This window comes from Salvelinus namaycush, chromosome 8, assembly GCF_016432855.1.
Source record: "Salvelinus namaycush isolate Seneca chromosome 8, SaNama_1.0, whole genome shotgun sequence".
In the NCBI taxonomy this organism is placed as follows: Eukaryota; Metazoa; Chordata; class Actinopteri; order Salmoniformes; family Salmonidae; genus Salvelinus; species Salvelinus namaycush.
Window position 1 is genome coordinate 61242200 of NC_052314.1, and position 6000 is coordinate 61248199.

Sequence of the window (6000 nt, forward strand, 5' to 3'; positions counted from 1 at the left end):
AGTATGACGCCTGGCATGTATGATCAACAAGTCTAATGAATTCAATTTCTCACGACAACCAAGTGAATTCAAATGTTTTTGAAGACGACTGAAGTACAAAATGCAAGACCGCGGTCATGTTCACTGGGTAATATTATTCAGACTCCTAGGCCTAAATCAGCTCTGCACATGAAAGCTGGGAAGTTTTCAAAGGCTCTATATCGCTGCAGCCACGTTGCCTTACTGCCAAGGGAAGAACAGCAGTACGGTTTAATTAGCCACCAAAGGACCAGAGGTTTTTGCAACCTTGCAGCAGCACGATCTACAAATGCCAGTCATATGCTGCCTCTGTCTCCACTTTGCCGTAGAGTCCCCCCTTTCCTTCTAACTCTGGGTATTTCATTGAATTGATTTCAGGAAGATTAGACCTAATTGGCATGAAATGTAATGGAATTTACATTCCCAAAACAAATTATGACAAGAATAAAAACTCTCTCTCTCTCTCTCTCTCTCTCTCTCTCTCTCTCTCTCTCTCTCTCTCTCTCTCTCTCTCTCTCTCTCTCTCTCTCTCTCTCTCTCTCTTAGGGTTGATTTTGAGTTCTATAAAAACAAGAGGCAATCAAAGTTGTGCAATGAAACAGACAATAATCTGTGAAAAGTGTTGCTCTTGGGCAATTCCACGGTAACGGAATTGCGCTGACAATTCGATTTTTCACTTTAAAATGTATGCCAAACAAAAAAACATTGATTTAAAAGTCTAACAAACCATACAACTCTATGCACAAGGACTACTTTTAACAAGTTACACTGAATATTTTTACTAAAACACAGTTTCTGGAAGAACTGTGGAGATGCAGAGTTTGGTAACAGAAAGTTAAATATCTGCTCTGAATTAAGATTCAAAGATGACTGCAGAAATAATGGAGTGTCAGCTATGATATGACACCTTAACTTTGAAAAATTATATTTTGGTATTGAACTACAGTAAGTGAAGTGGATTTACAATCGGTAACGGAATTGCAGAAACGGAATTTCATCATGGGTCCCTGATCTGTACTATACAGAAGTGCATAATTATGGATATGAATGTAATTCTCTTCATGGTGATGTATCCTAACCAGGTACACAAAGGTAGAAATGTGCAATATCCTCCTTCACATATTTGGGTATTATTCTACACACTATTACTTTAATGTGCTTCTGGCCCCAATCAAGACCATATTTGGTTGGTCTGGAGCGGACCAATCATAGTGTAATGCTCGTCGTTGGAATGAGAAGAGGAGGACCAATGCGCAGCATGGTATGTGTCCATGTCAATATTTAATGAATCAACTGAACACTGAAAATACAAAATAACAACGTGAAAGACAGAAACGAAAATGAAACAGTTCTGTATGGTGCAGACACACAACAGAAAATAATCACCCACAAAACACAATGAAAAACAGGCTACCTAAATATGGCTCCCAATCAGAGACAACGATAGACAGCTGCCTCTGATTGGGAACCACACCAGGCCAAACACAGAAATAGACAACCTAGACATACAACATAGAATGCCCACCCACATCACACCCTGACCAAACAAAACATAGAAACATACAAAGCAATCTATGGTCAGGGCGTGACACATAGACGTCTATGTTTCACAAGTTTGAACATCAAAGTACAGCACAGAAGAGCTCAGTAGTGTAGAGTTCAGTACAGTACAGCACAGTAGAGTAGAGCAGAGTTCAGTACAGTACAATACAATAGAGTAGAGTAGAGCAGAGCAGAGTTCAGTAGAGTAGAGTAGAGCAGAGTTCAGTACAGTACAGTAGAGTAGAGCAGAGTTCAGTACAGTACAGTAGAGTAGAGTAGAGCAGAGCAGAGTTCAGTAGAGTAGAGTAGAGCAGAGCTCAGCACAGTAGAGCAGAGCAGAGTTCAGTACAGTAGAGTAGAGCAGAGTTCAGTACAGTAGAGCAGAGCAGAGTTCAGTAGAGTAGAGCAGAGTTCAGTACAGTAGAGTAGAGCAGAGTTCAGTACAGTAGAGCAGAGCAGAGTTCAGTACAGTACAGTAGAGTAGAGCAGAGTTCAGTAGAGTAGAGTAGAGCAGAGCAGAGTTCAGTAGAGTAGAGTAGAGCAGAGCTCAGTACAGTACAGTACAGTAGAGTAGAGTAGAGCAGAGTTCAGTAGAGTAGAGTAGAGTAGAGTTCAGTAGAGTAGAGTAGAGCAGAGTTCAGTACAGTGGAGTAGAGCAGAGTTCAGTACAGTAAAGTAGAGCAGAGTTCAGTACAGTAAAGTAGAGCAGAGATCAGTAGAGTAGAGTAGAGTTCAGTAGAGTAGAGTAGAGTAGAGTTCAGTACAGTAGAGTAGAGCAGAGCAGAGTTTAGTACAGTACAGCACAGTAAAGTAGAGTATAGTTCAGTACACTACATTACTTTACATTATAGTGTACTCAACTCTAGTGTGCTCTACTGTGTACTGTACTCTACTTTTCTTTACTGTGCTGTACTCTACTGTACTGTGCTGTCCAAATTTGTGAAACTAATTGTGGTTTGTGACAACTATGATTTCCGATTGTATCCAATTCAATTCCAAAAATTCCGTTAGTGATTTTTTGGAAATTCCGTTACTGATTTGGTAACAGAATTTAGAGTTTTATTCACTTGATAATGCATAAAAAACTATAACTAATTGGTAGGTCTACCTTTACTTGTTACTTCTGTGAACTTTCCTTATCCTCCCTCCTCATCAGGGAGAGAAATTAGAAAGTTTCTTACAGATACGTTTTTGGGACGGGAATTTCAAGGCACAAGGCAGTGTTTCTTAAACTTACAGAAGGCAGAAACATTTCTCCAAAACCAAATATAAGTGTTGATATTATTTCACTTTTAAGACTTTTTCCTGGTACATGTTTTTTAAGACCCCTTTTCCATCTGTTTGACCAGAAATCAAAGTCTTTGCTTATTCACAATTTTTAGGATGTAAAATGGTTGAAAGATTTATATACGCCTTAATTTAAAAAAAAATATATAGTCTTATCTTTTATTTGACGTCCAATTTGATATGCTCCTATGAACTTCACATGTTGGTACTCATGGTACTAATCTACATGTACTAATCTACATGTACTAATCTACATGTAAGGCTATGTATAGATTCAAAGCATTTCAAATAAATTAAAACCATTTATAAGAAAGGACTGCTGGACAGAAATGGACACTAAATCCTTGATCCTTTGAAGAAGCAACAAACAGCCGTAATGTTTTAATTCAACATGTTAATATACAGCCTTAAAATTCCAGTTTCCAATTCCATACGCTACAAAATGGATACTTCGCAGTGTTGTGGCTACATGAGAGTGGAACAGGACTAGGTCTACGTAGTTGCCATCCACACACACACACACACACACACACACACACACACACACACACACACACACACACACACACACACACACACACACACACACACACACACACACACACACACACACACACACACACACACACACACACACACACACACACACACACACACACACACACACACACACACACTGTGCCCTAAGGGGATCAGCATGATTGTCAGTGAAAGTGACTTGCAGAGGATACTGAACTAAGTCTGATTTCCTATTGGCTGAAGTCTGGTCCTGTGCTCATGGTAGACTCAATGCCACCTGACATCAACTAATCTGTGTCACAAATGGAACCCATTTCCCTATGTAGTGCACTACTTTTGACTAAAGTCCTATGGCAAAAAAAAGTGCACTACATAGGGAATAGGGTGCCATTTGGGACACAACCTTAGCCTACAGGCTACAGGAGCCATTCACTCACCCTGACACACTAATATCTAGTAAGAACCTGAGTCGTGTGTAGCATGTCTGTAGGTAGGATGATTACCCATACTCTTTCCTCTCTCTTCTCCCTGACCCCTGACCTTAGAGCGTGAGATGCCATGGATTGAGTTGAATAGATTGAATTATTTATGGTTGTGTGTGTGTGTCTGACTATTTCCACCTGAGACCGCCATTCACGTTGTGTCAGATCTGTGTTGTGTGTGGACCTATGGAAATATGCATAGTGGAAACCAAACACCTCCTTGGACCATGTTGTTGACCTGTGGGAATGGTTTATAAGTGCTACCGAAATTAAACCAGAGGGACCACTGTATCCCCAATTTAACTCTTAATAACGCAGATGGTTCACCACAATATCCTCCATCATTAGACTTTCCATAACGCCGTGCTATCCTTAGTTTAGTTGAGACACATCCAGTTAGAAACAGAGATGAACTCATTTGACACATGGAAGAATAGGCCAGCATCTGAACTGAGGTATTCTCATAAGCTACAACATACTGTGCAACAAAACAATAAGCCAAATCTACATTTGGAGATCTTGGGACGATAAGGTTCTATCTGCAACAAGATGGTTCTGAGATAATTGGCTTTAAGTTCAGAACCCTCATTGGTTTGAATGGTGTCAGCAATTATTATATGGTATTCTTTTGAACCTCACAACATGAATTAGGGTATACCACATGACTTATTCCACATTTTGTTCTGTTACAGCCTGAATTCAAAATGGATAAAAAGAAAAAATTCATCACCCATCTACAGACAATACCCCATGATGACAAAGTGAAAACATGTTTGTATACATTTTTGCAAATTCATTGAAAATTAAATACAGAAATATCTTGTTAACGTAAGTTTTCACACCCGAGTCAATACATGTTAGAATCACCTTTGTCAGCGATTACAGCTGTGAGTCTTTCTGGGTAAGTCTCGAAGAGCTTTGCACACCTGGATTGTACAATATTTGCACATTATTATTTTTTAATTCTTGAGGCTTTGTCAAGTTGGCTGTTGATTCTTGCTATACAGCCATTTTCAAATCTTGCCATAGATTTTCTAGGGCAATCAAGAACATTCAATGTCTTCTTGGTAAGCAACTCCAGTGTATATTTGGCCTTGTGTTCTAGATTAGTGTCCTGCTGAAAGTTGAACTTGTGTTCCAGTGTCTGGTGGAAAGCAGACAACCAGGTTTTCCTCTAGGCTTTTTCCCGCGCTTAGATCTATTACATTTTTATCCCAAAAAACTCCCTAGTCTTTGGCGATGACAAGCATACCCATAACATGATGCAGCCACCACCATGCTTGAAAATATGAAGCGTGATACTCAGTGACGCGTTGTGTTGGATTTGCCCCAAACATAACGCTTTGTATTCAGGACATAAAGTAACATTTGTTTGCCCAATTTTTTTGCAGTTTTACTTTAGTGCCTTATTGCAACAGGATGCATGTTTTAGAATATTTATATTCTGTAGAGGCTTCCTTCTTTTCACTCTGTCATTTAGGTTAGTATTGTGGAGTAACTACAATTTTGTTGATCCATCCTCAATTTTCTCCTATCACAGCCATTAAACTCTGTAACTGTTTAAAGTCACCATTGGCCTCGTGAAATTCCTGAGCGGTTTCCTTCCTCTCCGGCAACTGACTTAGGAAGGACGCCTGTATCTTTGTAGTGACTGGGTGTATTGATAAACTATACCGTCAAAGTGTAATTAATAACTTCACCATGTTCAAAGGGATTTTCAATGTCTGCTTTTTTATTTTACCAATAGGTGTCCTTTTTTGCAAGGCATTGGAAAACCTCCCTGGTCTTTGTGGTTGAATCTGTGTTTGAAATTCCCTGCTCGACTGAGGGACCTTACACATATAATTGTATGTTTGGGGTACAGAGATGAGGTAGTCATTAAAAAATCTTGTTAAACACTATTATTGCACACAGAGTGAGTCCATGCAACTTCTTAGGTGACTTGTTAAGCACATTTTTACTCTTTAATTTTTTTAGGAAATGTGAAGCAGTATTGAACAGAACAAGGCTATGTCAATAACCCAATTTTGTCAAAAATGCAGATAGACCCTTAAAGTCCCAAGCTCTCGATTGGTCAACAGTTTATAAATACAGTGCCAGTACTGTGAAAGGTGACGTATATCAGCCTGTAAATAATGTCATCCAGCCCCGA